This window comes from Crinia signifera, chromosome 12 (genome assembly GCF_055691185.1).
Source record: "Crinia signifera chromosome 12, ASM5569118v1, whole genome shotgun sequence".
Taxonomy (NCBI): Eukaryota; Metazoa; Chordata; class Amphibia; order Anura; family Myobatrachidae; genus Crinia; species Crinia signifera.
Window position 1 is genome coordinate 79621108 of NC_139228.1, and position 15795 is coordinate 79636902.

A 15795-nucleotide genomic window follows, 5' to 3' on the forward strand; every position below is an offset into this window, starting at 1 on the left:
GTGCAACCTTTTGGCCTAAAAACAACATTGTGAGGTGTGAGGTGTCCAGGATAGACTGGAAAGGATTGGAAATAAATGTTATTGAGGTTAATAATAGTGTTGGAGCAAAAAAATATATATATTTTTTAATCTACAGATCCAAAACACAAAACATGGAAGGGGTGGCATTTTGGAACAGATCCAGATCCAAAACACGGCCTAAGATATAGACACAAAAAACAAAACACGAAAGTGGCTGGTGCACATGCCTACTCTGCACAGAAACAAAATAACTCCCCCAAATGTAACTCTCTCTGCACTTTTTACATCTGCCCCACCTGCAGTGCAACATGGTTTTTGTACATTGAATGTACCTGAATCACCCCCACAGTACAGAGCTGTACTATATAGTCCAAATCAAATGCGTTTGATTCTAACCCGGTTTGAATCCAATCGAATTGCAAGCACATTGGTACTGTGTGAACACCCTTTTAGATTTCTCCACGTTCTTACAATTAATCTGCTACAACTGTCTTTGAATTGGCTGCTGCCTCTGAGGAATTCCTATTAACTTTTCTTGAGGAATTTGGAAGTGAAGTCAGTCGTTAATTGTAACGTGAAGGGTGCAACCCCCCCCCCCCCCCCTGCTGCTCTCCTTACATTACCTGAATTGTGACAGCAGTGAAACGACTCAGTTAAGACGTTTTTTGCCAGCTAGATTATTTACTGCTCATTTGGCCTCTGGGTTTCTCCTTGGATGTGTCCTCAGTTGCCGTTCTCTCTGACATTTTCTCCTTCATGGTTTCCAGCTATTCCCGAATCACTAAGGTAGTTTAAATTCTGTCTAAAATACCAGCTCCCTCAGGCAAACAATCTGTGCCCGGACTGCTAAATGGGCCCAAACGTCCTCTATCTTTGTCATTATTATGACCATAAAAGTCCATTCCAATAGGTCACAGGAAGAGATTTGAAATGCTGTAAAGTTATCGGTGAACCAAATTTAATGTTTGAATTGTGTTAAAAAAAAAATCACTCATAGAAAATCTTCATTCGAACCCCCCAACTAGTATTGGATATGAATTCATTTCTTTAACATCAGTTCTATGAATGGAATTAATGGTAAGTGGAAATAAAATGTGACTAGCCAAATAAAAGAGTATATCTAAGATGCTACAAGAGTTGAGGAACATTTTGTATATTCTAGGGTCGAATTAGAGATGTATGGAAATACTGTAGGGCTGCAATTACTCCTATACTCCAGTACTAAGGGCCCGATTCAGAGCTGATCGCTGGGCTGCTATTCTTCGGAGCTCAGCGGTCAGTTAGCCGCCTCTCCGGCAAAGTGAAAAACCCGCCCATGTGCAGGGCTGCGAATGGCATCACAGTCATGGTAATCTCTGCCAACCCATTTGCATACACTTATCATCCATTGATCCTCCTCCCCCAGGTGTGCAGTGGCTGAGTAGCCACAGACTTATTTGGTGGAGCGAAGATCCTGGCAGATCGCAGCAGGGGCTGATGTCAGAGGTCCTCCCTTCAAACAGCTGGATCCCACCTGCATTTTTCCTGGACACACAACATTATCATCATGCACTTGCTCAGTCCTGTCTTTAAATTGTCTGCAATAGGTATAATCTGAAGTTACATCATCACGCACTGGCGGGCCCGTGCTTCTCGGCCCCCTAGGTAAAACTTCAACCTACTCACTCCCAACTCCACACTGCCCCTCAAGTGAAAGTACATACAGATGGAACAGCTCTCACTGGAGCTGCTCCTGTCGAAAGCATCACCAACCACCGCCTTGCCCCAGCCAAAAGAAGGGGGTGTGCGCATGCGAGATACATGAGCGGCCTGTTCCGTCAGAGCCCTCTGCCGCCGGTCCCCTGCACCTCCCTGCAACTCCCCCGCAGCCTCCTACAGTGCCCACTGGCTGCATCCACTCCCTGCTCATCTCCACCTTGCTGACGGGGATGCGCTAGCATGTGAGACACTTGTGTGTCCCCATCAGGTGTGTACGGCTATCTTGGCCAACCGTCCCATATGTCGGCGGCAGGAACCACCGATAATGATGTCGCAGAGGAGCGGGAAAAATCAAATCAAGTTGCCCATTGGTAAGCGTGTATGCTTACCATATCGGACATTCTGATGAAGAATCCTTTGGTTGGTGGAACGATCGGCATAGGGCCCAACTCACACCTGATCACACGGCTGCAAATTCACAGGCCAGGAGAATATCAATAGCCTCTATTGTACCTGTATTGCAATAAGGGACGCATGTGCCAGGCCACCCTGCGATAAATTCCTGCTGCGTTTTTAATCGCTGGCCATACACAAGTTGATCAACAGGAAGCGGGCGTTTGTGGGTGTTTTTTTCAGATTGTCAGGTAAAACGCAGGCCTGCCCAGCATTTTAATGAAGGCATGTGACATCAGCCTGTTTATATCAACCCGCTGTCAGATTCTCCTGAGACAGGGACTCTATATAAATTCCGGCTTCCGGCACCATCTTCATTCCGCATGTGAAATTATGGGGGCTGCAGAGAGATAATTTAACTAATGGGGGAACTAGTAGAGGCTGCCTAACTTAATGGGGGCTGCTTAAGGGGGGCAGCTGTACTGACGGGGAAACTAAAGGGGGAACTACTGAGCGGGAAACTAGTAAAACTAGAAAAGGTCAGGGTACAACTACTAAGGGGGAACTACTGGTGGAGGAACTGTGTGCAACTACTGTGGGGGAACTATACTAATCGGGAACTACTGAAAGTACAAATACTTAGTGGACATTACTAAGGCTACTGTTATGGGGGTACTACTAACCGGGACTGTTATATGGGGCTGCTGTGGGGGATAACTACAAGGATGCCCCGTATCAATCCACTTGTGCTGCCCAGTGTCTCGTATCAGTCCAGGGGAGCTGCCCCCTTTTTTTATTCAAATAAAAATGCAAGGACTGTTAAGTGTGCCATATCATACCAGGGGTACTGTATAAGTCCAGGGGTGAGCCAAGTGTGCTGTATAATTTATGGGGTACTGATAAGTCCGCCGTATCAGTTCTGGGGTGCTAGCCTTTTTTAAATAAAATAAAAAAAAACATCTTTTTTTTCCTACAAGGGCTGTTAAGTGTGCCATATAATTCCAGGGGTGCTGTATCAGTCCAGGGGTGAGCTAAGTGTGCTGTATAATTTATGGGGTACTGCCCTATCAGTCCTGGGGAGCTGCCATTTTTTGTTAATTAAAATATATTTTTTTTTTTTCTGCAAGTGTGCCGTATCAGTCCGGGGCTGAGCCAAGTGTGCCGTATAATTCTTGGGGTGAGCCAAGTGTGTCATATAATTTCTGGGGTGCTGCTAAATCAGCCGTATAGTTCCTGGTGAGCTGCCCTTTTTATTTAGAGAATTAAAAAGTTTTTCTCTTTTTTTTTACTGGAGGATTTCTGTCATGTGTGCCGTATAATTCCATGTGTGCCGTATCAGTCGAAGGGTGCCACTATCTGTGCCGTATGTTCTATGCCACCATGTTTGCTGTATCAGGTCTGGGGTGCCACCATCAGCGCCTAATAATTCCTGGGGTGAACCTAGTCTGCTGTATAATTCCTGGGGTGTGCCAAGTCTGCCATATAATTCATGGGGTGCTGCCAAGTGTGCCATATCAGTCCACTGGTGATGCTACATGTGCCGTGTGAGTCCAGGGGTGATGCTAAAATGTGCCGTATCAGTCCGTGAGTAATGCTACCTATGCCGTATCAATCTTGGGGTGATGCTATGTGTGCCATATCAGTATAGGGGTGATGCTAGGTGTGCCGTATGAGTCCAGGGGTGGGTGCTAAATGTGACGTATCAGTCCGTGAGTAATGCTACCTGTGCCGTATCAATCTTGGGGTGATGCTATGTGTGCCGTATCAGTACAGGGGTGATGCTAGGTGTGCCGTATCAGTCCAGGGGTGATGCTAAATGTGACGTATCAGTCCATGAGTAATGCTACCTGTGCCGTATCAGTCAAGGGGTGATGCTACCTGTGCAGTTTCAATCCTGGGGTGATGTTAGGTGTGCCGTATCAGACTAGGGGTGATGCTAAGTATGTCACGTCAGTCCAAGGATGCTATTAAGTGCGCCGTATCAGTCCACTGCATTTTCGGCAGGGGGGCGCAGAATTAATAGTTACGCCACTGTATTCAGGATAGACTTGAAATCAGTGGAAATTAATGTTATTGAGGCTAATAATAGCATAAGAACAAAAAATAGTTTTGTTTTTTTTTAAACAGATATAAAACACAAAACACCCAATGGTGGTGGTTTGGACAAGATCCAGATCCAAAATGGCCAGAGATACAGACCCAAAACACAAAACACGAAAAGTGGCCGGAGCACACATCTCATTTTCACAAGCCCTGATAAGCAAACCGGGGTGTGATATTACTGTGGTGGGGCAGCGTATACTTGCTCGCAGCCCAGCAATCAGATATGAAATAGGCCCACTGTCTGTACCCAGCCTAAGGCTTCAGCGTAAGCCATGATTGGTAAATATGGGCATCTGTATCCATCAGGCAAATGTAATTGTACCCTCTGATTTCTGTAAATCTGCCACCTTTTCCCATATTTAGTGCAGAAATCGGTATTACGAATGTACAGCGGTGTGAAGATTAAGGACATCACAAACCGTTCACTAAGCGCAGCCCGGACGTCTTGGGCATTGATGTTGTAAGTGTAAAACTTTAATAAGACAAAACAGACTATATGCCAGACACAGACCTCTATGCTGCATACAATGTTACTCTTTTATGCATCTGCCCCTCTGTACCTGCCACAGGTGATCACTGATGGACCTATTACCCCAACCAAGAGCATACACTGCAGATCCCCTGTGAGAATGCGCCATTTACTTAGCTACACAGACAAACAGAATGTGGTCCATGAAACGTGTGATGGGGGAAAAGCTGCTATCACTGCTTGCATCCTACGTGCTCTGTTTATAAATGAAGGGATTTGCTGGGCTGTGGGGGATGGTGGTGTGGTGCAGACTGAAGACAGAGATATTTGTACTGCCACTTACATATAGAGAAGCCTCTGTAGACATCTGTACAGTGTGATATACTGTAGTGTCTGCTTATCAAGCGCTGCAAAGTTCCGATTGCTAATTTGAAATAGAAAAATCCATGAGTACAGTATGCTAAACCTAGTCACAGATCAAACAGAAAGGATGCTCAGATTATATGTGTGACGTACATGTCATTTGGTGTCATTTGGTGTCTGTAAACATTTACTGGTGACCTGACCTATAGAAATAGATTTTATCTGTAGTATTTGCCAAGCCTGGTAAATGTGCTGATAATTGTCAGAGGGGTACTGTAGGTCTTCACATTACGGAGGTCACTTACAGTTTAAAGCTTGGTTTTGTATAGGTGCGCGGAATGTTAGCCCTGATTACACTATAGACATTTGTCATCATTCGGTCGGTATGAAAGTGAGTCTTTTCCTTATGGAGTTTTCCTCAGTTCCGTTTGTCTCCGCTGCCGCCGCTGGTCCCCGCCTCCGGCACACAGTGCCAGATTAAGCCTTCGGGGGGCCCGGGGTACTTTAGCCAGGGGGGCCCCCTTGCACTTGTCATTACTGGCCGCACACTGCATGGGAGAATATTACACTGTCAAAACACAGAGTAAAGGCAGTATAAACTTGGTCAATGGGTAACTGCATATCTATATATATATACACATATATATACACACACACACATACACATAAATACATACCATATGAAAAGCCTGTGTTTGTCCCTCTGCACCTTACTCTGTAGGAGACCTCACAGTCCTAGTGCTGCCTTTGATTAAAAACCCTCCCATGACTAAGCTGCTGCTGCTGTTCTCCATGGGCATGTAATGAGCTCCACCAATTAGAGCTCAGCACAATCCTCTCAGCCTCTGCCCTCTGGTTTAAAGTGTCATGGGACTTAGACAACTCCCAGGAATGCACTGCACACTTGTGCAATCAGTGTGCCTTGGCTCCTGATGCTCAGCACCATTAATCATTGTCACATTGGCAGATAGGTGAAGCTGCAGCACTACCCCACTCCCATGCACAAAACCTTTAGCTAAAAAAAAAAAAAAAAAAAAAAAATTTTTTTTTTAAAAAATACATGCCAACCACAGGGGGCCCCTAGCTAGTGGGGGGCCCAGGGGCACTGACCCCTTGTGCCTCCATTATAATCCGGCCCTGCCGGCACATGCTTAGTAGCTTCTTGGGTACTGCGTATGTGCTGGCCCCCGGTCTCTATGGGTTACTTTGGCAGAAGTCCATAGATGTTTATTTACGGGTCCGGGACCAGAGCATGCGCGGTAACGTCTCCGGTGATGCGCAGAACCTGTTTTTATGGGCCTCATGGCGGGAAGGCACACCTCCCAATGGGACTGTCTTGGATGACTGGCAGGTCAGACTTCCAATAGGAAGTCACTGCCAGTCACAGTGAAGCCAGTGCAGTCTCACGGACTGAATCTGACTTCACTACAGTGGCGGATATTACCCGGGGGTCTGCTAGTGACTATCTCCTGGTCTTTCACTGTCTTATTTATGGTGAACTATCTCCTTGTTCCTCACTGTCTCACATATGGCTATCTCTGTCTCTTACTGCCTCACATAGTAGTCACTGTCTCCTGGTCCCTTGCTTTCTCACATGTGATGGACTGTCTCACATATGACTGTTATCCCACGATCCCTGTCTCACATATCACTGGATGTCTCCTGTAAGACTGATTGTCTCCCAGTCCCTTATTGTCTCACATACAGTTTGACTGACTCTTCTGGTCGTCACTGTCTCACATATGAATGACTGTCTCACACACAACTGTCTGTCTCTTGGTTCCTTGCTGTCTTCCAGTCTAGGGGCCAGATGCACTAAGCTTCAAAAGTGATAAAATGGAGAGTGATAAACAACCAACCAATCAGCTCCTGTCTGACATTTTTTAAACACAGTCTGTAACATATAGAAAGTGCAATAGTTAAGGCTGTGTAGATACGCAATCAAACCAAAGTGCTGCTAGCATACAGAACCACAGTGTAGATACACCTCCAACTACTCAAACAGACAATGCAACAAAAGATGGAGTGGAACTGAAAGATAGCGCTCAGTGGTAACTAAGTTCAGAGGGTGAATAACCTCAAATAAACAAAGATTTATACAAAACCATATACAACTGGTCATATGTCGCACAGGATTGGAATGCAATGGATGATTTCAATACTCCAATCAGATCCAATTGAAATCATCCATTGCATTCCAATCCTGTGCGACATATGACCAGTTGTATATGGTTTTGTATAAATCTTTGTTTATTTGAGGTTATTCACCCTCTGAACTTAGTTACCACTGAGCGCTATCTTTCAGTTCCACTCCATCTTTTGTTGCACAGTCTGTGACATGTCAGGCAGGAGCTGATTGGCTGGCTGTTTATCACTCTCCATTTTATCACTTTTGAAGCTGAGTGCTACTGGCCCCGCCCCATGTCTTCCATATGACTGTAGCATGGTGCCTGTCTCACAAAGGACGGTGTCCCGTCACTTTTTCACATATCACTGGCTGGCTGTCTCCTGATCTCATAGCGACTTCCATATGACTCCTGGTCTGATAGCATTACAAAACAGTGATTGCCTCCCCTGAAAATCCCCTGCAGTGTCCAGGAGGAAATAACCGCTCTTTCGGGCCGAGAATATCCGGCAAAGCAGCCAGCTCAGTAGGTATTGGTGGAGCTACTCGGATGTCCGATAGTTCCAGAGCCGCTGGAGCAGGATGGAAAGGCGGGACCCCACCCAGCGAGCCCCCTTCTTCTGTTTCCAAAGAACCAAACGTGACCAGAGCCTGGAGCAGCACAGTGTGGAGCAGAAAAAGCAGGGCCGGTACAGTGCGGGGGGCAGGTGGGGTGAAATGGGCACCAGTCCCGGCAATACAGTCATGATAATTATATAGTCGTGACTGATGCTAGGGATGTACTACAAGTACTACAGACCAATCTCCAGGGCCTGATTAAAAGTTTCTAGGTGCCCTGGGCTAATACACATGTAGCTCCCCATGTAATGCTGCTAACACACGTGTATGGGCCCTCAGGGACCCAACAGTCATGCTGCCCATGTGCATGTAATGCTGTTATACACATGTGTATGGGCGCTCAGGGACTCGCCAGCCATACTGTCCATGTGCATGCAGGGGCATAGGGAGGGTGGAGCCGGTGGACCGTGCTCCGGGCGCCGAAAGGTGAAAGGGCGCTGGAGCCGTGCAGCCCTCAAACCCCCCCCTGTGGCTGGCAGAGCGGAGAGCAGCTTGCCGCTGCTGTTTGCTATTACAATACCAAGACCTTTTTTATAGCCTAGATGGTGCCTTGGGCTTGTCCAATTAGCTGCGCCCGCAGCCTCTGACTGCAGAACATTACACTGATGCCTGAGTGCTGTGATACTGCAGGAGCTAGCAATGACATGGGACAGTTTCCAGCACAGTTAGTTATTATGTCTCCTGTTTATTGCTGTAGTATCTTTATAAACTTTACACTCTTCATAGTGGTAATTGCTATTTAATGTTAGATTAGTTTGAATATACTTGCTGATAAATTGCAGTGACTTCAGTGTCACTTCGGGTGACCGTACTCACTCAGATGATGCAGGATTTAAAAGGGAAATATTATTAAAAGCAAAACACCTGCTGTTATATTGACCTATTATTGGCATTTTAAATCCCAGCACCAGAACCACCGACATGCTTAGTAATTATACCCCCTTGTTTAATTCTAACTTTAGTCCCCCTTGGCAACGAGCAATTTCAGTCCCCGTTGGCACCGAGCAATTTTTAGTCCCCGTTGGCACCGAGCAATTTCAGTCCCCCTTGGCCTTGAGCATGAAGCCCCTTGGCACCGAGCATGAAGCCCCTGGCATCGAGCATGAAGTTCCTTGCAATGAGCATGTAGGTAAGTGGCACTTATGTGTCAAATGTGTAATGGGCATTACGGTGTGTTATATAGTATGTAATGGGCATCATGTGTGGCCTTATGTGTAATTGGCATTACGTCATGTGGCTTAATGTGTATTACAAAGTTCGGTAAAACGTGCAATGTCCATTACGGTGTGTGGTGCGCCCCCTTTTCTCCGCACACTACAAATTGTGGGGGGGACGCGAAACATGGCCTTGCTCCGGGCACCGTGGCACCTAGCTACACCACTGTGTGCATGTAATGCTGCTATGCACACGTGTATGGGCGCTCAGGGACTCACCAGTCATACTGCCCATGTGCATTTAATGCTGCTATACACACGTGTATGGGCGCTCAGGGACTCGCCAGTCATACTGCCAACGTGCATGTAATGCTGTTACACACACGTGTATGGGCGCTCAGGGACTCGCCAGTCATACTGCCCACGTACATGTAATGCTGTTATACACACATGTAGGGGCGCTCAGGGACTCACCAGTCATACTGCCCATGTGCATGTTATGCTGTTATACACAGGTGTATGCGTGCTCAGGGACTCTCCAGTCATACTGCCCATGTGCATGTAATGCTGTTACACACACGTGTATGGGCGCTCAGGGACTCACCAGTCATACTGCCCATGTGCATGTTATGCTGTTATACACAGGTGTATGCGCGCTCAGGGACTCCCCAGTCATACTGCCCATGTGCATGTAATGCTGCTATACACACGTGTATGGGCGCTCAGGGACTCACCAGTCATACTGCCCATGTACATGTAATGCTGTTATACACACGTGTATGTGCGCTCAGGGACTCTCCAGTCATACTGCCCATGTGCATGTAATGCTGCTATACACACATGTATGGGCGTTTAGGGACTCACCAGTCATACTGCCCATGTACATGTAATGCTGTTATACACACGTGTAGGGGCGCTCAGGGACTCGCCAGTCATACTGCCCATGTGCATGTAACGCTGTTATACACACGTGTATGGGCGCTCAGGGACTCACCAGTCATACTGCCCATGTGCATGTAATGCTGTTACACACACGTGTATGGGCGCTCAGGGACTCACCAGTCATACTGCCCATGTGCATGTAATGCTGGTATACACACATGTAGGGGCGCTCAGGGACTCACCAGTCATACTGCCCATGTGCATGTAATGCTGCTTTACACACGTGTATGGGCACTCAGGGACTCACCAGTCATACTGCCCATGTGCATGTAATGCTGCTATACACACGTGTATGGGCGCTCAGGGACTCACCAGTCATACTGCCCATGTGCATGTAATGCTGCTATACACAGGTGTATGCGCGCTCAGGGACTCCCCAGTCATACTGCCCATGTGCATGTAATGCTGTTACACACACGTGTATGGGCGCTCAGGGACTCACCAGTCATACTGCCCATGTACATGTAATGCTGTTATACACACATGTAGGGGTGCTCAGGGACTCACCAGTCATACTGCCCATGTGCATGTAATGCTGCTATACACACGTGTATGGGCGCTCAGGGACTCACCAGTCATACTGCCCATGTGCATGTATGGCTGCTATACACACGTGTATGGGCGCCTAAGGACTCACCAGTCATACTGCCCATGTGCATGTAATGCTGCTATACACACGTGTATGGGCGCTCAGGGACTCACCAGTCATACTGCCCATGTGCATGTAATGCTGTTGTATGGGCGCTCAGGGACTTACCAGTCATACTGCCCATGTGTTGCTAACATCACCATCAGAGCAAGAGCTGTATATTCTGAAAACAAAGCATTGACTGCTCAGGAAAGTATTATATTGAAATGAAATAACATTCTGTGCCTAATTCAGATACACTCACAACGTCAATGGCATCTAACTGAGCGATTACTGGTAGACCGCACATGTGCCATGGATGCAGTAAGCCATGGTACTGTACCATTGACATGCCACTTACAAAAACCTTCTTTTGGACAACATCCCATCTCCGATAGAACACCCATCTTCGCAAATTAACCCCAATGCCTAACGTATTACACACACTGAAATCATAGCTTAAACTATAGGCTTTCTAGTACCTCAGATAGATGACATGTTAGTCAATGTGGAACTGCTACTAAAATATATTTCCATAGGTCTGACTGCTATAATGTTAAATATGTGAAGTGGAAAAATTTAGTGCTAGAAATATTATTCACTGCCTTCCCGTCCTATTGCCTGCTTTTTACAAAAATATATAATACCGTGTTTCTCCGATAATAAAGCCCTACCCCGAAAATAAGCCCTAGCGGAAAGCCTGAAAAACTGGAAAGACCTGTAGGTGAGGAGCAGGACTGGGGGCACGGTGTCTGTAAATGCAGGACCGGGGGCACGGTGTCTGTAAAAGCAGGACCGGGGGCACGGTGTCTGTAAAAGCAGGACCGGGGGCACGGTGTCTGTAAAAGCAGGATCGGGGGCACGGTGTCTGTAAATACAGGATCGGGGGCACGGTGTCTGTAAAAGCAGGACCGGGGGCACGGTGTCTGTAAAAGCAGGACTGGGGGCACGGTGTCTGTGAAAGCAGGTCTGGGGGCACTGTGTCTGTAAAAGCAGGACTGGGGGCACGGTGTCTGTAAATGCAGGACTGGGGGCACAGTGTCTGTAAAAACAGAACTGGGGGCACAGTGTCTGTAAAAGCAGAACTGGGGGCACTGTGTCTAAAAACAAGACGGGGGCATGGTGTCTGTAAAAGCAGGACCGGGGCACTGTGTCTGTAAAAGCAGGACTGGGGGCAAGGTGTCTTTAAAAGCAGGACCGGGGGCACTGTGTCTGTAAAAGCAGGACCGGGGACACGGTGTCTGTAAAAGCAGGACCGGGGGCAAGATGTCTGTAAAAGCAGGACCGGGGGCACGGTGTCTGTAAAAGCAGGACCGGGGGCACGGTGTCTGTAAAAGCAGGACCGGAGGCAAGGTGTCTGTAAAAGCAGGACCGGGGGCACGGTGTCTGTAAAAGCAGTACCGGGGGCACGGTGTCTGTAAATGCAGGACTGGGGGCACAGTTTTCTTTAAAAGCAGAACTGGGGGCACGGTGTCTGTAAAAGCAGAACTGGGGGCACTGTGTCTAAAAGCAAGACTGGGGGCACGGTGTCTGTAAAAGCAGGACTGGGGGAACGGTGTCTGTAAAAGCAGGACTGGGGGCACGGTGTCTGTAAAAGCAGGACCGGGGGCACGGTGTCTGTAAAAGCAGGACCGGGGGCAAGGTGTCTGTAAAAGCAAGACCGGGGGCACGGTGTCTGTAAACGCAGTACCGGGGGCACGGTGTCTGTAAATGCAGGACTGGGGGCACAGTTTTCTTTAAAAGCAGAACTAGGGGCATGGTGTCTGTAAAAGCAGAACTGGGGGCACTGTGTCTAAAAGCAAGACTGGGGGCACGGTGTCTGTAAAAGCAGGACTGGGGGCACGGTGTCTGTAAAAGCAGGACTGGGGGCACGGTGTCTGTAAAAGCAGGACTGGGGGCACGGTGTCTGTAAAAGCAGGACTGGGGGCACGGTGTCTGTAAAAGCAGGACTGGGGGCACGGTGTCTGTAAAAGCAGGACTGTGGGCACGGTGTCTGTAAAAGCAGGACAGGGGGCACGGTGTCTGTAAAAGCAGGACTGGGGGCACGGTGTCTGTAAAAGCAGGACTGGGGGCACGGTGTCTGTAAAAGCAGGACTGGGGGCACGGTGTCTGTAAAAGCAGGACTGCGGGCACGGTGTCTGTAAAAGCAGGACTGGGGGCACGGTGTCTGTAAAAGCAGGACTGGGGGCACGGTGTCTGTAAAAGCAGGACTGGGGGCACGGTGTCTGTAAATGCAGAACTGGGGGCACCTGTCTGTAACAGCGGGACTGGGGGCACGGTGTCTGTAAAAGCAGGACTGGGGGCATGGTGTCTGTAAAAGCAGAACTGGGGGCACAGTGTCTGTAAAAGCAGGACAGGGGGCACGCTGTCTGTAAAAGCAGGACTGGGGGATTGGTGTCTGTAAAAGCAGGACTGGGGGCACAGTGTCTGTAAAAGCAGAACTGGGGGCACGGTGTCTGTAAAAGCAGAACTGGGGGCACGGTGTCTGTTAAAGCAGGACTGGGGGCAAGGTGTCTGTAAAAGCAGGACTGGGGGCACATTGTCTGTAAAAGCAGGACTGGGTGCACGGTGTCTGTAAAAGCAGGACTGAGGGCATGGTGTCTGTAAAAGCAGGACTGGGTGCACGGTGTCTGTAAAAGCAGGACTGGTGGCACGGTGTCTGTAAAAGCAGGACTGGGGGCACGGTGTCTGTAAAAGCAGGACTGGGTGCACGGTGTCTGTAAAAGCAGGACTGAGGGCACCTGTCTGTAAAAGCAGAACTGGGGGCACGGTGTCTGTAAAAGCAGGACTGGGGCACGGTGTCTGTAAAAGCAGGACTGAGGGCATGGTGTCTGTAAAAGCAGGACTGGGTGCACGGTGTCTGTAAAAGCAGGACTGGGTGCACGGTGTCTGTAAAAGCAGGACTGGGGGCACGGTGTCTGTAAAAGCAGGACTGGGTGCACGGTGTCTGTAAAAGCAGGACTGAGGGCATGGTGTCTGTAAAAGCAGGACTGTGGGCACGGTGTCTGTAAAAGCAGGACTGGGGGCACGGTGTCTGTAAAAGCAGGACTGGGGGCACGGTGTCTGTAAAAGCAGGACTGGGGGCACGGTGTCTGTAAAAGCAGGACTGGGGGCACGGTGTCTGTAAAAGCAGGACTGCGGGCACGGTGTCTGTAAAAGCAGGACTGGGGGCACGGTGTCTGTAAAAGCAGGACTGGGGGCACGGTGTCTGTAAAAGCAGGACTGGGGGCACGGTGTCTGTAAATGCAGAACTGGGGGCACCTGTCTGTAACAGCGGGACTGGGGGCACGGTGTCTGTAAAAGCAGGACTGGGGGCATGGTGTCTGTAAAAGCAGAACTGGGGGCACAGTGTCTGTAAAAGCAGGACAGGGGGCACGCTGTCTGTAAAAGCAGGACTGGGGGCATGGTGTCTGTAAAAGCAGGACTGGGGGCACAGTGTCTGTAAAAGCAGAACTGGGGGCACGGTGTCTGTAAAAGCAGAACTGGGGGCACGGTGTCTGTTAAAGCAGGACTGGGGGCAAGGTGTCTGTAAAAGCAGGACTGGGGGCACATTGTCTGTAAAAGCAGGACTGGGTGCACGGTGTCTGTAAAAGCAGGACTGAGGGCATGGTGTCTGTAAAAGCAGAAAGCAGGACCGGGGGCACGGTGTCTGTAAAAGCAGGACCGGGGGCACGGTGTCTGTAAAAGCAGGACTGGGGGCACGGTGTCTGTAAAAGCAGGACTGGGGGCACGGTGTCTATAAAAGCAGGACTGGGGGCATGGTGTCTGTAAAAGCAGGACTGGGGGCAAGGTGTCTGTAAAAGCAGGACTGGGGGCACAGTGTCTGTAAATGTAGGACTGGGGCACGGTGTCTGTAAAAGCAGGACAGGGGGCACGGTGTCTGTAAAAGCAGGACTGGGGGCACGGTGTCTATAAAAGCAGGACTGGGGGCATGGTGTCTGTAAAAGCAGGACTGGGGGCAAGGTGTCTGTAAAAGCAGGACTGGGGGCACAGTGTCTGTAAATGTAGGACTGGGGCACGGTGTCTGTAAAAGCAGGACAGGGGGCACGCTGTCTGTAAAAGCAGGACTGGGGGCATAGTGTCTGAAAAAGCAGGACTGGGGGCACGGTGTATGTAAAAGCAGGACTGGGGGCACGCTGTCTGTAAAAGCAGTACCGGGGGCACGGTGTCTGTAAATGCAGGACTGGGGGCACAGTTTTCTTTAAAAGCAGAACTGGGGGCACGGTGTCTGTAAAAGCAGAACTGGGGGCACTGTGTCTAAAAGCAGGACTGGGGGCACGGTGTCTGTAAAAGCAGGACTGGGGGCAAGGTGTCTGTAAAAGCAGGACTGCGGGCACAGTGTCTGTAAAAGCAGGACTCGGTGCACGGTGTCTGTAAAAGCAGGACCGGGTGCACGATGTCTGTAAAAGCAGGACCGGGGGCACGGTGTCTGTAAATGCAGGATCGGGGGCACGGTGTCTGTAAATGCAGGACCGCGTGCACGATGTCTGTAAAAGCAGGACCGGGGGCACGGTGTCTGTAAAAGCAGGACCGGGGGCAAGATGTCTGTAAAAGCAGGACCGGGGGCACGGTATCTGTAAAAGCAGAACTGGGGGCAAGGTGTCTGTAAAAGCAGGACTGGGGGCACGGTGTCTGTAAAAGCAGGACTGGGGGCATGGTGTCTGTAAAAGCAGGACCGGGGGCACGGTGTCTGTAAAAGCAGGACTGGGGGCACAGTGTCTGTAAAAGCAGGACCGGGGGCACGGTGTCTGTAAAAGCAGGACTGGGGGCACGGTGTCTGTAAAAGCAGGACTGTGGCAAAGGTGTCTGTAAAAGCAGGACTGGGGGCACGGTGTCTGTAAAAGCAGGACTGGGGGCACGGTGTCTGTAAAAGCAGGACTGGGTGCACGGTGTCTGTAAAAGCAGGACTGGGGGCATGGTGTCTGTAAAAGCAGGACTGGGGGCATGGTGTCAATGTTAATTAAAATAAGCACTACCCCGACAATAAGCCCTATGGTGTTTTTTCTTGAAAAAAAAAAAAAACAAGACAGTGTCTTATTATCGGGGAAACACGGTAGCACTACTGATGCAGCCAGTTACACGCGCTACGTGGGTATAGGAAACAAACTAACAGGTCCTGCTGCAGTCCGTGGAGGTTTGTCCCATGCATTATAAATTAAAGCTCTATTTCATTGTGTAAGTCACTGATCACAGGTCGTAGATGGGGGATGTCTGCCAATGAGTGTAACCTCTCAAGTGAAATGGCATGAGGAAGCAGAACGCCAAAAACAAGCTTCAGGAT